At 49.9% G+C, this 17,459-nt stretch overlaps 1 protein-coding gene across 8 annotated transcripts in view; it reads right to left on the reverse strand.

Moving 5' to 3' along the window:
* Positions 1–17,459, reverse strand: part of CRACR2A (calcium release activated channel regulator 2A) — a 163,549-nt gene that overhangs the window by 94,420 nt on the left and 51,670 nt on the right. For all 8 annotated transcript variants that reach the window (XR_016394848.1, XR_002645097.2, XM_022577328.2 and 5 more), the window contains one exon: positions 13,278–13,510. The gene's annotated coding sequence lies outside the window, so the exon portion shown is untranslated. The remainder of the gene's footprint in view (positions 1–13,277; positions 13,511–17,459) is intronic.

Raw genomic sequence — 17,459 nt, forward strand, 5'->3', positions numbered from 1 at the left:
CTTTACCACCCACAGCAATGCGGAGTAGAGAAGAAAACTAGATTTTGGATTTTCTTACAAAGCACATTCCCTTCCATCACCACCAATGTCCTGGCTTTGGGCCTCGGGCTCCTAAGCGCTCCTTTTGCAGCCACCAGGGCCCCTCAATTTCATGTCTCATCCTGGCGTTTAGCCTGAGCCCTAAATATTTCCATGCTCTCCTCTCCACGCTTTGGCTCCCAAAGAGCCTCTCTGGCTGAGATGCCTTCACATCACCCATATCCATAATGTGTTAGCTTAAGGTTCCCTTTCATTTTACTTGGGTTTCAATACTTTTCATCAGAAGCCAAAACCTTGTAGACTTTTTCCTCGATCTTGTCATGAAATTCCCTCAGAGGTATTTGATTCTAGAAATAGCCTCTGCTCTGCCACATCTCCTTGAAAGAAAAAGGACATCTAAATAACAAGCATCCTGCCATATTCACATACAAGTCTCAGAAGGCAAGTGGGTCTGTCGCCCTTATATCTGTTCTTCCTGTTCGGTTGCCATTTTTACCGATGAAGTGCCTACATTTTATTCCCAAAAAGGAAGGTAGTCAATATGCCTCCAGCCGCCCATGGTCTCCACGTACGCCTTGAAGGGGTCCTGATGTTCTGTGAACATTTTCTGCTGCCTCTGTCCCCGTGAAACCCCCCGGTGTGCTCTGCTCTGCTCCACTTTCCCCTCTGGTCTCCTCCTGACTTGACACCACCCACCCCCCTCAAAACCGAGCTTCTCGGAAGCATCTGTCATTTCCACTTCCAACCCCAGGTCAAGAGTCTCTTGAGTTTTATCTGAGCAAAGGTATTTTAGAGCCAAAACTGATATCTCAGAGAAGAAAAATCTCACTCCCACCTTCCCGGGTGACACGCCGACACTATTTGTGATCAGAAAGAATAAAGAAAGATTGGCTAGAATCAACTGTGTCATTCTAACGCAAGAAAAGGACCTCCATCAAATAGCAGGGGTAGAGCTGCTTTCAACTCAACCCGATGTGCAATGCAGACCGCACTTAATCACCCACCCGTGTTGCAGCCGCTGAATCGTTACGGATTTTCATCCCCTTCCCCAGTCACCCAGCAGAGCGCCTGACGGGCCAGCAGTGGCTGGTGCTTGAGGAACGCACGTGAGTTTTAACCAACCAGCAAAGCCCAGGACAGCACATCTGCCTCCTCAGAATAATTGTGTGCTGCCTCCCAGGGCCACATGAATTCACCCGGCAGTTCTTGTGGGCTAACATTTACAGAGGCCCCTGGTGCAAGATGCTGGGTTAGGGGACAGGGATAAAAAGTGAGTGACACGTCAGCTGGGCCCGCAGAAAGCTCACCGTCAAATGCAGACAGATGCATGTGACAACCTAAAACATGAGGTAGAATGGGGCAAGGTAATAAGTGTGTGTGCGTGTGTGTGTGTGAGTGTGTACTGAAAAAAGAAAGATGGGAAGGAAATATACCCCAATGTTACTAGTGATTATCTCTGTTTATTGGGTTTATGGGTGATTTTTTTTCTCTTCTTTACTGGTTGCTACATTCTCAGATCTTTCTTCTTAGGATAAACATATGTGTGATCTGGTGAGAAGTGAAGATCCCAGGCAAAGGGGGCAGCATGAAATGGCCCACCAGGCTGCAGCAGGGGAGGCCGATTTGGGGTAACGAGAGCAAGGAGACTATGCCTGGGCATTCACGTCGAGAGAGGTAGGACTGGGGGCCTGGGAGCCTGGGAAGCCAGGCCAAACGGACTCAGTTGCTTACTCTGCGCTCCTGTCGCCCTTGGTGTTTGCTGTTAATGCATCACTCATCACACTGCATTGCGCCTGGTTCTATTCAAATCTGCCCCCACTGAAGTTTTAGCTCCTGGAGGTCAGGGATCCCGGCTCACTCATTCTGTAGCCATAGCACTAGCACAATTACTAGCACAGAACAGGAGTCCACAGAAGCTTCTTGGATGAGTTGAATGCTAAGGGGGTCATTCTTTATTTCGTCGGTGATAAGGACTTATCATGGGTTGCAGAAACTTACGCACATGCCAGGCGCTGTGCTGGGTGCAAGGACATTGTCCTGACTGATCCCACTTACAACCGTGTGTGATGTCGACCGCCCTCGTTTACACACGAGGCTCAGAAAGGTCAAGTCACCTGCCTGAGGTCATACAGCCAAGGGTAAGAGAACCAGGACAGTTTGAAGACAGTGTGGAGGACGGAGTCAGACAGAAACCTCGTAGAAACAAGGAGACTAGAGCAGCGAGGGACTGTGGTGACCTGGGCTGGCCCAGCGGCTCAGCGTGGGGAGGAGAGGGGAGGGGAGGGGAGGGAGAGGCTGGAGGGCAGCCTGGAGGCAGTGCTGACACCTGAGCACAGACCGTGCCTCGGCTGCCTCCCAAGCATGCTGTTATTTCTGATGTCAACTCAGGGACAAACAGCTCCACAGGGACTCACCCATCCCTTGGAAGAGCTCCTGCCTCTCAGAAATAGGGCCTGTGGAAAGAGCCCCACACCAGCCCGGGCTGCAGGCACCCCTGCCACTCCCCCATCCACCGCTGGGCTTTATGACCTCCTGGACCTCGACACTGTCCCAACAATGTCCGTCAAACTGGCCCCGACCACAGCAGACATGAACTCCCCCGGCCGAGGTGGACACAGAATTGGGAGCCAGTTTCCTCATCTGTAATGGAGAGGGTCCATTTGTAAATAGGGCAGATCTTAAAGAGGCAGATGCCCTTTAAGACCCTCAGACTAGGTTTACTGTTGTAGGTTCTCAGGGACCTCGACCCCTCTCTAGCGTGTATGCCCATCGTAACAATGTGTAGCATCAGTTAACCTCTCTCTCTCCTGCTGGACCTAAGCTCCCCGAGGGCAGCTTGGTCTGTTCCCAGCAGCATCCTCAGCCCTGTCCCGAGTGCTGAGCACGAGGCCGCACCCCGTGTCTGTCCACTGAATGGACCTGTGGCTGGTCTTGGGGCCGCCCTTCTCCGGGTTGTCCCCACCTGTGGGAAGGCAGCCAGGCCTAGACATCCCATCACAGCAGGGATTCTCCGGGAGGCATGACTCCCTGGGGTCCAGTTTCTCCCCACAGTTCAGGGGGCCAGTTAGTGTCAGATCGGTGGGTGATCTCCACCCACACCGGGAAAATCCCTCCGGTTTTCTTGCCAATAGGACGACATCGGAGGTGGAGGTTTTGAAACAGCCTGTATGTCTGCGTTCAGAATACTCTGCTGCTTAACTGAAAACATCTTCACTGGTGCCGCGTCTCAGGATCCGAGTGAGAGGAAGGTTCGAGAGGGGGCAGCTCAGCGCCCGGGGAGGCTTAGCGGCAGCAGTGGTCCTCCGTCCCCGGCTTCAGCATCACGCTCACTTGAAGATGCCATTCTTTTTCACAACCCATAATGGGCAGGGTTCCTGGAAGCGGGAGGATGCCCAGAATGACCTCTACCAGAGCATCCTATCCAGGGGACCCCAACATTGCACCTCGAGGTCAGCAGCTGCCTTCCGACCTGCACCCAGCATTCTGCAGCCTCGCCCTTGACATTAAAACAGAAGCTACTGACCTCACAGTGTCAAAGGGGGGTGTCCATGGAGGAAGTGACCTGCTTTTTTTTTTTTTTTTTTTTGCGGTACGCGGGCCTCTCACCGTTGTGGCCTCTCCCGTTGCGGAGCACAGGCTCCGGACGCGCAGGTTCAGCGGCCATGGCTCACGGGCCCAGCCGCTCCGCGGCACGTGGGATCCTCCCGGACCGGGACACAAACCCGTGTCCCCTGCATCGGCAGGCGGACTCCCAACCACTGCGTCACCAGGGAAGCCCGACCTGCTTTCTTTAAAGACATCCATGCCCACAAAATCAAATGAAGGTGTTCCTGTGTCCTTCCTTCATATCTGGGACACCAGGTGACGTTGAATCCGCAACACGGCTGATGGGTGGCTGCTCCCTTGTTTCTGCTTCTCTCTGCATCCCATCCAGGCCCCCTTGCCCACCCCCAGTTCAGGGCACTGTAATCCCCAGACAGCTCCTGCCAGGTAGCATTTAATCGCTTCTCCACCCCTAAGGCCATCATTCCTAGGGTGACCTCTCTGCTCCCGTGCTACTGGTCCTTTCTGAGTCTGCTATTCAAAACAATGCCTGGGAAATGCACACCCGCGATCCAGTCACGTGATTAACGAGTTCCAGTACAAACACTCTAACCCGTCAGCTCCCGCTGGGCTGGCCAAAGAGTCAGGGAGGACTCTGGTTTCCCAGGCTCCATAAAGAACGTTTCCCTTGCTTGTGTTGGCAGAAAGTAGGGTTTGGGTCTGGGTTTCAACGCAGTGCCCACGAGATGCCTCCAAAAGATAACTGGCTGGTTATTAACAAAGTACAGTTGGCATTGTGCAGGCTTGGAAGCTGGCTGCTCTCATTCCAATGCGGTGGGCTGAGGACAGTCCCTCTGGGGTTCATCAGAAGGGATGGAGCTTTATTTAGGGGTCTGCAGAAGGGATCAACTTCTAAGACGTCGGCAGATCCACCCACTGATGTTGGTGAAGTCACCCAGACCTCCCGGGCTGGGAAACAAATGCTTCACTCAAACTCACGAAGCCGCCATGGAAAGAGGTCCCCGCCACCCCCAGTGCAGGGAGGGGCGGAGAGCAGAAGGGACTCAGTGTTGCGACATGCAACCTCAGGCCAGGCAGGCAGGCCTCCAAACTTCGCCACATTGCTCCCTCCTCAATATCCCTCGGTAGCCCCCATGCTTGTGGAAGGAAGTTCAAACTCACTTCCCGGGTTCCTGGGCCTTTTGTGCTCTAAGGAGGTGTGGCAAAGCCAATTCCCTGAAATATGCCAGGAGAGATGGAGAGGAAAGGCATCGTCAACTTCTGGGGTGCTCTGGGGGGGCTCTGTACAGAAGGAGTTCCCACTCGTCTTAGGAACAGCCCTCTGTGGTAGCCGCTCTGCCTCTATTCTACCTCTAGCCATGCCTTCTCAATTTCATTCATTTTGCTTCAATTTCTGAAAAACTCCTTTACTCCCTCCATCTCACCAAAATTTTTTTAAATGGTTCTTTTTTTTAAAAAATTATTTATTTAATTTACTTTAATTTTGGCTGCGTTGGGTCTTTGTTGCAATGCGCGGGCTTCTCATTGCGGTGGCTTCTCTTGTTGCAGAGCATGGGCTCTAGGCATGCGGGCTTCAGTAGTTGTAGCGTGCGGGCTGAGTAGTTGTGGCTCGCAGGCTCTAGAGCACAGGCTCAGTAGTTGTGGCGCACAGGCTTAGTTGCTCTGTGGCATGTGGGATCTTCCCAGATCAGGGATTGGACCCATGTCCCCTGCATTGACAGGAGGATTCTTAACCACTGTGCCACCAGGGAAGTCCCCATCTCACCAAATTTTATCCACGCTATAGGCAGAGCATTCGTTTGCTGGGGCTGCCGAAACAAATGATCAAAAACTCGGTATCATATATACACTACCAAATGTAAAACAGACAGCTAGTGGGAAGCAGCCGCATAGCACAGGGAGATCAGATCGGTGCTCTGTGACCCCCTAGAGCGGTGGGATAGGGAGGGTGGGAGGGAGACGCAAGAGGGAGGAGATATGGGGACATATGTATATGTATAGCTGATTCACTTTGTTATAAAGCAGAAACTAACAATTGTAAAGCAATTATACTCCAATAAAGATGTTAAAAAAGAAAAAAAGAAACAACTAGGTATCTTAAAACAACAGAAATGTATTCTCTCATAGTTCTAGAAGCCGGAAGTCCTAAATCAAGGTGTCCACAGGGCCGTGCTCCCTCCGAAGGCGCTAGGGAGAGTCCTTTCCTTACTTCTGGCTTCTGGCGCCTCCCGGTGTCCCTTGGCTTGTGGTTCCATCACTAGAGGCTCTGCCTCTGTCTTCACACGGCCTTGTCCTCTCTGGGTCTCTCCTCCATGTGTCTCTTCTAAGGACACCTGTCATTGAATTTAGGGCCCATCTGGATAATCGGGATGGTCTCACCCGGAGATCTGTAGCTGAATGACATCTGCAAAAACCTTTTTCTGATAGGCTCACATTCATAGGTTCTGGTAGTTGGGACAACCAGAACCTCTCAGTACATTAGAATCATCTGGGGACAGTTTCACATGATCCCGAGCGGGGTCAAAGGGTGATGAGCGGGGTCGGGGAGGGGAGCAAGGTTTTGTTGTTTGGTTCCTTAGAGTTTCCCAGGCTCGAAGACTCACAGCCTCTCATCCAAGCAGACATCATGGGTGACACCAGCTTTCACTGAGAGGATGGTTTGCAGTTTACTCACAAATCACACTGCCTGTCATCTATTGTTTTTTCAGTGTTGCACAAAGAAGGTCAGAGACCTCCGAGATCATTTCATCCATGGTCCTCTCCAATCAACACCCCATTTTTATAACAAATACTTGGAAACGCCCCCTTCGCCACCGGAAATGAAACTCCTAGATAAATCAGTTGACCCATATGCATCACTGAACTCTAATTGTAATCTGAAGGAGAAAAGGGAATGCCATTTATAACAAAATAACTTTTTCAGTAAGGAAGTACTCATGTGTGTACTCATGCCCTGGAACCCAGAATGAGGCAGACATGCTTATACCTACTCGTGATGGGTAAGGTTAGGCTGAACAATCCATATAAGGACCACAAGGAAATAAAAGAGCAGTGGACAACAGAATAAGACATGTTAGGATGAGAAATAACAAACCCGTTTACCTGTCTGCATCTGACAACAGGAAGGAAATCACCTCACTGTGAAATTAAATTACAAGTGTAGAAATAGAGAAAACAAAGTAAATTATTCTTGTGAATGAGCTAAGCCTTATATACAAGTATGATGTAATATACTTTAGCGTGCTGAGACATGGAACAAAGTATCATGGAGAACAAGTCTCTAACCTGGAAACTCCACCCATGGAGGGGGGTAGGCACACATATTCAGTCTTTTTTTTTTTGAATTTTATTTTATTTATTTTTTTATACAGCGGGTTCTTATTAGTTATCCATCTTATACATATTAGTGTATATATGTCAATCCCATTGTTCAGTCTTTAGCATTAAAAAAGTCTTGGAAACATTACCTTTTTCCTTTAGGGAGAGGGGAGAGGAAGATGGATTGGAAAAAGTTGTTTGGTAGATCTCTAATGAGAACATCAGAGTCAGAGTGAAACACACAGGCAACCCCAAAGAAAATCACTGTAATGTATAAATTTTGCAAGAGGTTTCTTATCATTGAACTCCCTATATATATGTATACAGATAGATAGATTAGATTATACATATACACACAGTAGACTATAAACTATTTCAGAAACAGCTTCTATAAAGAAGTTCACTGCTAATTTAATAACGTGCTGGCCTGTCTGTGTCCGTAAGACGGAGTCTCGAATCTCCTGTTACAAAGGCTTCCTTGCCTTTGCAGTAACTCCACATTGCACTGAAACCCTTTTCAGTTAAATGTATGTTTGGAAATGCTCTAAACTAGACAGAACGCGTGCAGTGGGAAAATTATACAATCACCTCAGGACTCTGCCTTTATTCCATTTAGGCTTCTCGTCCCAAAACAACCAGCTCCTAAATCACTGGGCTTTGGGCATAACTTCTTTGAAAATGGTTCACAGTACTATGTCAAAGGTACTAAGTGATTTCTCTTTGTGTTGGATTGAGTTTGGCAGGGCAGGTAACAATTCTTCACTGATGGGGTCGATTTGCACGTGGAACCACAAGGAGTATCCCTAACCCTAACCCAACCCTAACCCTAACCCATACCCTAACCCGTACCCATACCCTAACCCTAACCCTAACCCGTACCCTAACCCTAACCTGTACCCTAAACCGTACCCTAACCCTAACTCGTACCCTAACCCATACCCTAACCCTAAATCTAACCCTAACCCTAATCCTAACCCGCACCCTAACCCTAACCCGTACCCTAACCCAAACCCTAACCTGTACCCTAACCCTAACCCTAACCTGTACCCTAACCCTAACCCATACCCTAACCCGTACCCTAACCCTAACCCGTACCCTAACCCTAACCCGTACCCTAACCCAAACCCTAACCTGTACCCTAACCCATACCCTAACCCTAACCCAAACCCTAACCCGTACCCGTACCCTAACCCAAACCCTAACCTGTACGCTAACCCTAAACCCTAACCTGTACCCTAACCTGTACCCTAACCCTAACCCTAACCTTAACCCGCACCCAGTCAATGCCAAGGGCATCTCTTAGTCTCATGGCAGTTCAAAGCCACCCCACAGACTTCCAGAATGCCCTGCGGGGCTTCAACACTCAAAGCACTGTGGTCCTGGGACCAGCAGTAGCACCTGGGAGTCTGTTGGCAATGCAGGATCTTCAGGCTTGGACTAGACCTACCGCATCAGAATGTTCCTTTTATAAGGAGACCCCCAGGTGATTCATCCACTCACGGAACCCAGCGAGGCACTACTCCACCGACCCCATTAGGGATCCTCACCAACTTCAACCTCATTCATTTCTCCAATGAGAAAACGGGCCCAAGAGCGCAGGTCAGCTGTACATCCTGCTCCTCTTTTTGTTTTTTTCCAATTGAAGTATTACTTGATTTACAGTATTGTGCTAGTTTCAGCTGTATAGCAAAGGGATTCAGTTTTACATATACACGTATATATGTATATATCTATGTTCGTTTTTCTTCTATTCTTTTCCATTACAAGATATTGAATATAGTTCCCTGGGCTCTACAGTAAATCCTTGTTATTTATCTCCTCTCCTTGTCACTAAGTTCCTTGAGGGCAAGAAGGACACAAGACTCTTCTCTTGAATGTCCACTTGGCTGCCAGCACGGAGAAGCCCACACAGCTGTGGCCCTAGAAATGCCTGCTGTCTGTATTCCCTCCGGACTCCAAATTCTCCTTTGTACCCAGAAAGCAACTCGCTCCCTTTGCTCGTCCACAGAAGCACAGGCCACATCCCCCCCGCCCTCACGGTCACTGGGGCACATCTACCAGCTTGGTCTTGTCAGTTTCACCACCAGCCCCAGCTGCACGGAGGACCACAGGGTTTGAAGAGGCACTGGCTCCCTCCCCCTCCCCCTGCCTGTAGGTCCTTGTGGTTAGCGTCACACTCGAGAAAGAATAAATAGAAAGCAACCCCCCAGCCCGTTGTTCTAAGATAACCACAGAGATGACAGATGCTGCAAACCTGGGGGAGATGAAAGATAGTGACAATAAAAAACCAAGAAAGGCGCGTCCCAGTGACAAGAAGCCCCCGCCTGCAGATCCTTCTGCTAGGGTGTGATTTCAAAAGTCCCAGGCTGCGGCCTGTGAACTGTGCCCTCCAGGCCCCATCCCCGCCCCCAGGCTGGCCAGGCCGGTCCTTCACTGGCGAAGAGAGTAAGTGCCTCACAGGGAGGTAAGCCCAGCTCAGCTGCTCAACAAATGACCAGGAAGGAGAAAAGCTGAGCTGGGGGACAGCGAGGGGAAAGGAGGCTTCCTTCCGGCCGCCTCTCAACCCCGGCCGAGGCCATCTCAAGGAGCCCACGGCCTCCGGAGAGGAGGACCAATAGCCTCCCCGAAGGCTGCGGGCAGAAGGGTGGCTCAACACCTTAACTCACAGCCTCCACTTCCGGGCCCTGCTTCCTTCCTTCATCAGGCAACGGTGGACCCAAGACAGGAAACCACCCACCTCCTTGCTCCACAGTGAATTTGTTTCTTTTGTCAAGAAATTCAGGACCCAGCCTGACACATCCGTGTACCAGGTGGCACTGCAGCTTTCGGTCCACATGTCCTTACTCGGCCCCTCCGACCAGGATGTGGCTCTCTCGTCTCGTCTCTCACACCAGGCACAGGGCCTGGCGCGCACAAGGCGCTCCATAGATGTTTGGGTATAAAAGACCCTCAGGGGCAATGAAGCCAATTCCTCTCTACACAATGTGACAGACCACAAAGGATGAGCCATCACCTTTGTTAGGAGAATGAAATGGCATCCTCCTTATGTGCCTTCTTTGGGGCACGTCGCCATCTCACCCATTTTCAGAGATGTTCTCTTTGTCGTGACCGTCCTCACCATGCCACCACTGACAACAGTCACAGAGGTGAGAGGTGTAACCGTAAACCTCACCTCTTTTCTAAGACTTTGGAGGCAGCATAATATATCAGCTAAAACAACAGGTTCTAGAGCCTTAAATTCTTGGGTCAGGTCCTAGGTCTGCTGTGTACAAGTTATGAACCTTGGCCGAGCGACTTCACTCCATTACTGTTTTCTTGTCTATAGAACAGGAGTAGGGGTTCTGGTGAGATGATATATGTCATCGAACAGTACTCTTGACTGTCGTGTTCGTTTTTACTGCTGGTCTCTGAGCAGCTAAAGTTCTCCAAGCAGAGCAAAAGCAACCAGCGAGCAGAGTTCCTTCCCTCCTACTCTGAGATGAGAAGAAGGCCGGGGCCTAGCAAGGCAGGGGTGTGCTCAAGCGCTCAGACGATAACACACAGGGGCCGACCCATCAGGTGCAAATGAAGTAGAACCACATCCACGTAGACGTCTGCCCTTCCCTTTCTTCTGGAAAAAGACAGCCTCCCTGGCTTTCATTTTCCATTTTGAAGAGACATGAGGACGAGAGCAATTTCCCTTCCTTCTTAATCTACTATGAGAAAAGCAGCACCCTCATGTGCTCCGTGAAAGTCCACACTTAGCCTTAGTGGAAGAGACAGAGAGGGGGTGGAGGAAACGCTGGATGTGGGCAGGCTGGTCCCCAGCTAGGGACCCTTAGAGACAGCTGCCACTCGCTCCAACCAGCTGTCAACATACAGTCATTAGAACTCAGTGTTTCCAGCCCTTTGGATCATTTAAAGATATTTCCGAATTTTAAAATGTTGTACGTGTTCGGGTACAGGACGAAATACAGTTTTATTCACTGCAACGTTACTTGTAATAAACACCAGACAGCTATAAACAGCTTGTGTCCCTCAGCAAGGATTGGTTGAATCAATGACGGTGCATCCCTACAACAGAACACTGACAACCATACAAAAAACTCCTGCATCTATGGGATGCAGCAGTTCTTAGACGGAAGTTCATAGCGATACATATAACAGAATACTACACCCCTGTGAAGAAGGAGAAAGCTCTTGGTTCACTGATAGGGAAAGATTGCCAAGATCAAGGAAGAGAAAAAAGCGAGGTGAAACAGCGTGTAGATTGTGTATACTATAATTATGTACGAAAGAATGGGATGGAGGGAGAATGTATGTTTGTACTGCTTCTTCTTTGCAATAAGAAAGTCTAGAAGGGTGTATAAGAAACAAATAAAAATGGTTACTGGGGAGGGGGCAGGATGGGCATATGGAGGCTGGTATAAGAGGTCACTAGATATCTTTCTATAATGATTTGATTTTTGAGCTATGTGAATATAGCACTTACTCCAAAAATAATATAAAAACAATGTGAACACCAGCCACCGTGAACAGCACACATCTACAGGCTACACGTGGCCTGTTGGCCTCAGCTTTACAACCTCTGCACTAAGGGGTCCCGACCGGGAGGCAGAAAGTTGGCAGCAAGGGGTCCAAGTTGTATTGGGTTTGAAGACCAGCAGGTTGTTCAAATCTGGCATCTGGAACACCCTCTGGGTTGCCTGGCAATGAGCTGGTTGGGCCCAGGAGCTCCTGTTCTCCCAGGAGAAGGGCGTGCCGCTCTCCACCCCCTTCTGAGCTTGGGTTTCTCCACCTTCCTCCAAAGTTAAGGCTGACCGGAACCCAGATGGTCTGTTTGCTCCCTTCTGTTGAGGCCTCCCCCTGACTTGTCCTATAAAAAAGGTGCAGCGATAGGAGCGTGGCGTCCCTCCACTGGCCAGAGCGTCATGTGTGTTCCACTGGGCCCAGCCACGTTCCCTGGAGGATGCCGAGAGAACAGAGGACACGGCCCACTGATTCATCTCCCTGTTCCTTCCACCTGCACGAAGGGACACAGTAACTATTCACCCCGGCCCCGTGTACGTCCTAGTCTTGTCACTGAAAATCGCTCACTTAGTGTTCCAGGTTGAATTACGATCTCCAAGAAAAGGCACAGTGAAGTCCTAAATCCCAAGACCTCAGAAGGTAGCCCGATATGACCGGGGTCCTCAGAAGAAGACAGTCACGTGAAGACAGAGACACACGGGGTAACCCATCTGACAACGCTGGCGCAGCGTGGATTATGCGGCTGCAAGCCTCGCGAGAAACGCTCAAGATTGCCAACCGACTGCCAGAAGAAGGAGGAAGCCAGGAAGGACTTCCCCTGAAGATCGGAGAGGGAGCAGGGCCCTGCCGACACCTTGGCTTTGGACTTCCATCCTCCAGAACCGTGAGACAACACATTTCTGTTGTTTTCAATCACCCGGTGTGCGGCACTCCTTAGGGCAGCCCTAAGGAATGAATACACTCAGGCCAGCTCTAGTGGCCAAGGCATCTGACATTCTCCCACCTCAAGAGGTGCTCAGGAGATGCTGATGGCGACTCTGCCCAACGAATGAAAATTCTAGGCCCTGACCGATCACGTTTTATCACATAGGTATACGGCGAACAATCAAACAGTACGCAATTACTGAGTGCCGACCCCGTGAAGAATATAAGAGAAGTAGAGTATTCTGTGACTGCCCTCAAGGAGTCGACAATCTGAAGATTTGAGACAGACACATAGAACGTAACAACACACATCACAGGGGCCAAATAAGCATGACTTCAGCCCCCAGCGGACGCTACATGGGTCACCCGTAACTCAACCTCACTGTGTTGCCATCCGGACTCCATGTTCTACTGTATTTCCTTTCGGCCGAAGAACTGGCGAAACTAGAATGTCAGGCTAGCAGACAACTTCTAGACGCTGTCACCCCTGCTCCTGGCCTGGAACTCAAACTTCTCGCCCGCCGCGGAGGCCCACTGTTGTCTGTGACATTCATCCGCCACCCTTGAGCGAAGGCTCTCACGTTGGTTGCTCACGCACTTCCTTTTTCTGTTCAGAGAGGCAGGCCCTGGAGGCACAGTGAGCCTTTTCTGCAGCCCTCCACAAACCCGGCACGCAGCAAACACAAGGGCCACATGGTCTGGGAGTCCACTTTGGCAAGCTGACCAACAGTTTTGAAGAGGGGCTACAGAAGACGAGAGATACTGTTTCCTGTGGCATCATTCAGAACCTCTGCTCGTTCAGCCCAGCCTCCCTGCAGGTGGCTGCTCGCACCATACCTGCCTCTAGGAACCTCTGATTCTCACCATAAGAAGCCTCGTGTCCAGCTACACACCCGGGGTGGGCAGGGGTGGGGACAGCTCACCTTGACTGGTCTCTCCTGTGGTTTCTTCTGGATCCCGGTCTCCGGGGTCCTGCTGCACCGGGGCTCCTCCTGGAGCTCTCCCTGTGGCCACGCCGAGTGCCAGGTGGAGCCCCAGGCCGGGCTGACGAGGCAAGGCGGCAAGTCGCCACTGCCCCACCCTTGACAAGCAGCCCAGTGGCCCGACCGTGGCTCCAGGCCAGTCTCCTGAAGGGCAGCTGTGGTCAGGGCGGGACCTGCCGGCAGAACACACAGAGGGAAGGTGTCCTCAGTTTGGCTTCAAGTAACTCATTATAGATCTCAGGACAGAGAACGCCCTGAAAGTCTCTTAGTTTTCCTCCTGGGACTTCTGAAATCAGCTACCAGCTGTGGTCTGGGTCAGGTTTTGCAGCAGACCCCGGTTGCCTGCCTAAGATCACTCATTTTTCCCTTCCTCCTTTCCAAAAAGATTCCAATTTTGGTCATCACTCAGGGTAATAAGCGACCTTCTGCTCAGCTCAGGGCCCCATCCAGTCAAAGCAAGTGCGGGCCCTTGCCGGAGGGTGGTGGGGGTGGGTTTCTGATCCCCTGCTGGCCACTGAGACAGGAGAGGGGCTTCGTGGGAGGGACTCTGGAAATGTTTTCCTGGCCCCTAAGGGAGATGCAGGCCCACCTTCCTCTGGTATCAGGGAAGTGGCAGGATTAAGCTTTGTTCTCTGGGATGAGATCTCTGGCTTTAATGCTGACCTGGGACTCCACCCACACAGCCGTGAGAAATCACTGAAGCTACACCTAAAGGCTGCAAGAGACAGGATCTGACGTGCATTTTTAAAAGGTGACTTGGGTTCCTTGTGGGAATGAATTTAGGAGGGGGAGGAGGGGGCGTGGATACACTGAGACCCGTTAGGGGAATATTACAGTCCAGACAAACGCTGGTGTGTCCTGACCAGGGTGGAGGCAGGTGAGTTGGTACAGGTGAATGGATGCTAAGCTATTTAGAAGTGGGATTAAGAGGATGGAGGGGTTCCGATACGGCAAAGGCAGAGGAGAGGTGGAGGCTGCCTTGGACTCAGTGGTCCTCTCTACATCCATCCTGGAAACTCTCAGAGATAAAATGACTCTTGAAAATCTCCTCCTCTTGTTTGGTCAATGCTCCTTCTGGCATCACGTCCTCGGTGGGTGGGTGCTGAACAGAACAAGTCTCCGCTGGGTGAGCCACGCCATGATTGCTCCTCAATGAGGTTATCTCACGAGCTGTTCGGGCGCTCCCAGAAGCCTCTAGGTACAGGGTGGGCTTCTAGGTCCAGAGGGCTGACCTCCATTGGATTGCTTTTCCCTCTCCTAATTTTGTCAATACTAAATAAATATGCTGGACTTCTATTTCCCGCATTACAGCAGGCTAAGTACTTAGACTGAACCTCCCGCTGAAAATCTTGTATAAAGGATAAAAAACAATATTTCTGAAAGCATTGATGAGCTGGCAAGAAAGGAAGGAACTCACTGGCCAGGCATGTCTTCAGATAATGGGATATTCAGGTTCTGACTATAATGTAATTAAAGAAATTAAAGACGAGCTAGTAAATATGAACAGGGAACAACAACAACAAAAAAAAAACCATGAGAAATAATCAAGAAGATTTCAAGAAAAAATGGACCCAAGAGAATTTTTAGAAATAAAAATTAAATAACTGAAATCACAAACTGTGGACAGACTTAATAGCATAGTAGATACAGCCTGAGAAAGAAGCAGTGAACTAGAAGCTACGTCAAAATAAATTAACCAAATGCAGCCCAAAAAGACAAAGACTCAGAAAAATATGGGAGCTTAAGAGACATGAAAGATAGAGGCTAACATATTCTTAAAAGCAGCCAAGGAGAAAGCGTTCCCTTTCAATGGTTACAACGTAGATTACCTTCCACACGCTAAGCCAAAATAACTGTCATCTGAGAATTCTAGCCTTAAAGAATATGTCCTCTAAGAATAAGAGAAATGAAGACATTCTCCAATAAATAAAAGTCTAGTTTGTCACAAACAGACCCTCATTAAATGACATTTTTTAAAGGGGTATTTCAGATGGGAGGAAAGATTCTAGATGGAAGATCTGAGATTAAAGAAGGAATGAAAAACAAAGAAAATGAAAATAGATTTTCTCAGTCTGTTGTTGAGGAAATAACATCAATTGGGAGTCAGACATATTTATCTCGCATCTTGCTGTCATTTCTTACTATCTGGGAAGTTTGAATCACGTTAATCTCTCAGAATCTTGATAGCCTCATTTTAAAAATACATAAGTTGGGCTTCCCTGGTGGCGCAGTGGTTGAGAGCCCGCCTGCCGATGCAGGGGACACGGGTTCGTGCCCCAGTCCGGGAAGATCCCACATGCCGCGGAGCGGCTGGGCCCGTGAGCCATGGCCGCTGAGCCTGCGCGTCCGGAGCCTGTGCTCCCCAATGGGAGAGGCCACAGCAGTGAGAGGCCCACGTACCGCAAAAAAAAAAAAACAAAAACATAAGCAAGGTCTTTGTGAGGAATAAATGAGCCACCACATATAAATGCTCAGAACATAGATTCTGCATTTAGAAGGTGTGAAATAAATGTTCATTTCTTATCTTTTCAAAAATTAATAAACAAGCAAGTAAATAAGACGTGTTAGCAAGAAGGAATCCCTCCCTCTGCTTCAAGCGTGAGATAGAACTCTAGCACTTTTCCACGTCGTAAAAGGCTGCACTGCAGAGCTGATGCTTCAGAGGTTTTCTTTTCATCTTTTCAGTAGCAAGCCTAAGATCTTTCAGACAAAATATTTATGATTTCTTTATTTTATAAATACTGCATGTGAACACACAAGCCCCAGGGATAGACCCTGGATTCCAGCTTAACTCACAATTTTAAAATAAATTTGTGTTCACAGTTTCATGAGATCATAAAATACATGCTGGCCCATCCACGGGGGAAAAATGGCCTGTCCTGCCCACCCCTTCCCAGGGCTCTTCCGCCAACTAGGAGGTAGCAGCACACAGAGGATCCCTCTGTGCAGCTTCTGCATCCTGCCCCCCGCACCCCTGCTGACAGATACCCTCCCCAGCTCCACCCCTAACCACCCCTAACTTCACTCTCCTTTTCATTTAGGACAAGGAAGCCAGCTAAGGAAAGCGAGCTTAGTCTCCTTTAGATTCTCTGCCTAGTTTTCATATGGAACCAGTTTGGTGGTGGCGGGCAGGGAGGGGAGACGGGGACGGAGAAGGGACAGAAAAACTCAGAACCAGTCTTTCCCTGATGATGTCAAGGAAACAAATAGCACCAGTTAGGAGGTCCTAGGACCCGCGCTGGCATCCCTACTGTGCCCTTTGTCACCTATGTGTCCCCAGGCAAGCCAGTGAACCTCTCTGACTTTATTTTCCTCACCTGTAAATTGGAGTCAACAATTATTCCATATTTGTAGAGCATTTTACAATTTCCCAACTGTTTCCTCAGTCATAATTTCATTTACTATGCACCGTCAGGTATATAATCCCCAGCATAATGCTCACCTCACTGCCGTAAAGATTGAAAAGCAGAGCGTGGACGGCTGTGTACACGGCAAAGAGCTCCATCCGTATGAAGGATCATCACCAGTGCCACATGGCTGACCCTCTTAAGAGTGGGGGCTCTGCTGTCCAAGCGCCCGTGCTTGGATTGATTCTATGCTGACCGGCTGTGTGACCTTGAGCGAGTTGCTTAGCTTCTCAGTTCCTCACTTCTAAGTGAAGGATGGTAACATTGGCCCCATCTCACAGCTCAGGGCTCCGTACATGGGAGGCTCTCTGGGAATGAGAACTGACTGTATCGACACCAACTGAAGCCCATGGGTGTCTGACCACACACATCCGCACTCCCTGACTCCCAGCATCCTCCCTCCTTTCCTATCCGTGGTTACATCCACTCTCCCCACGCCTGGGCAAATATTTGCAAAGGGGGGGCAGAAGCTCTGAACAACAGGACCCACTGTGGACGGTTTCTTTAAGATGACCAGCCTTCAGATTCTCACTAGATTTGTGGGTGTCTCCAGGCTGCTCTGGATGGAAGCAGAGTCCAGGCTCCCTGAGGTCCCAGGCAGCCCGACTCTTCCCACTGCCAGCTGAGGGTCTTGCTTCGGCGGACCAGAGAGTTCCGGAATATAGGTCGCCGGCTAAGCCTCAGTCCCCTAACTGGACCGTGCGGCCACCCTGTT

This window comes from Delphinapterus leucas, chromosome 11, assembly GCF_059928025.1.
Source record: "Delphinapterus leucas isolate spDelLeu-1000000601 "Yukka" chromosome 11, BTC_Dleu_Yukka2, whole genome shotgun sequence".
NCBI lineage: Eukaryota > Metazoa > Chordata > Mammalia > Artiodactyla > Monodontidae > Delphinapterus > Delphinapterus leucas.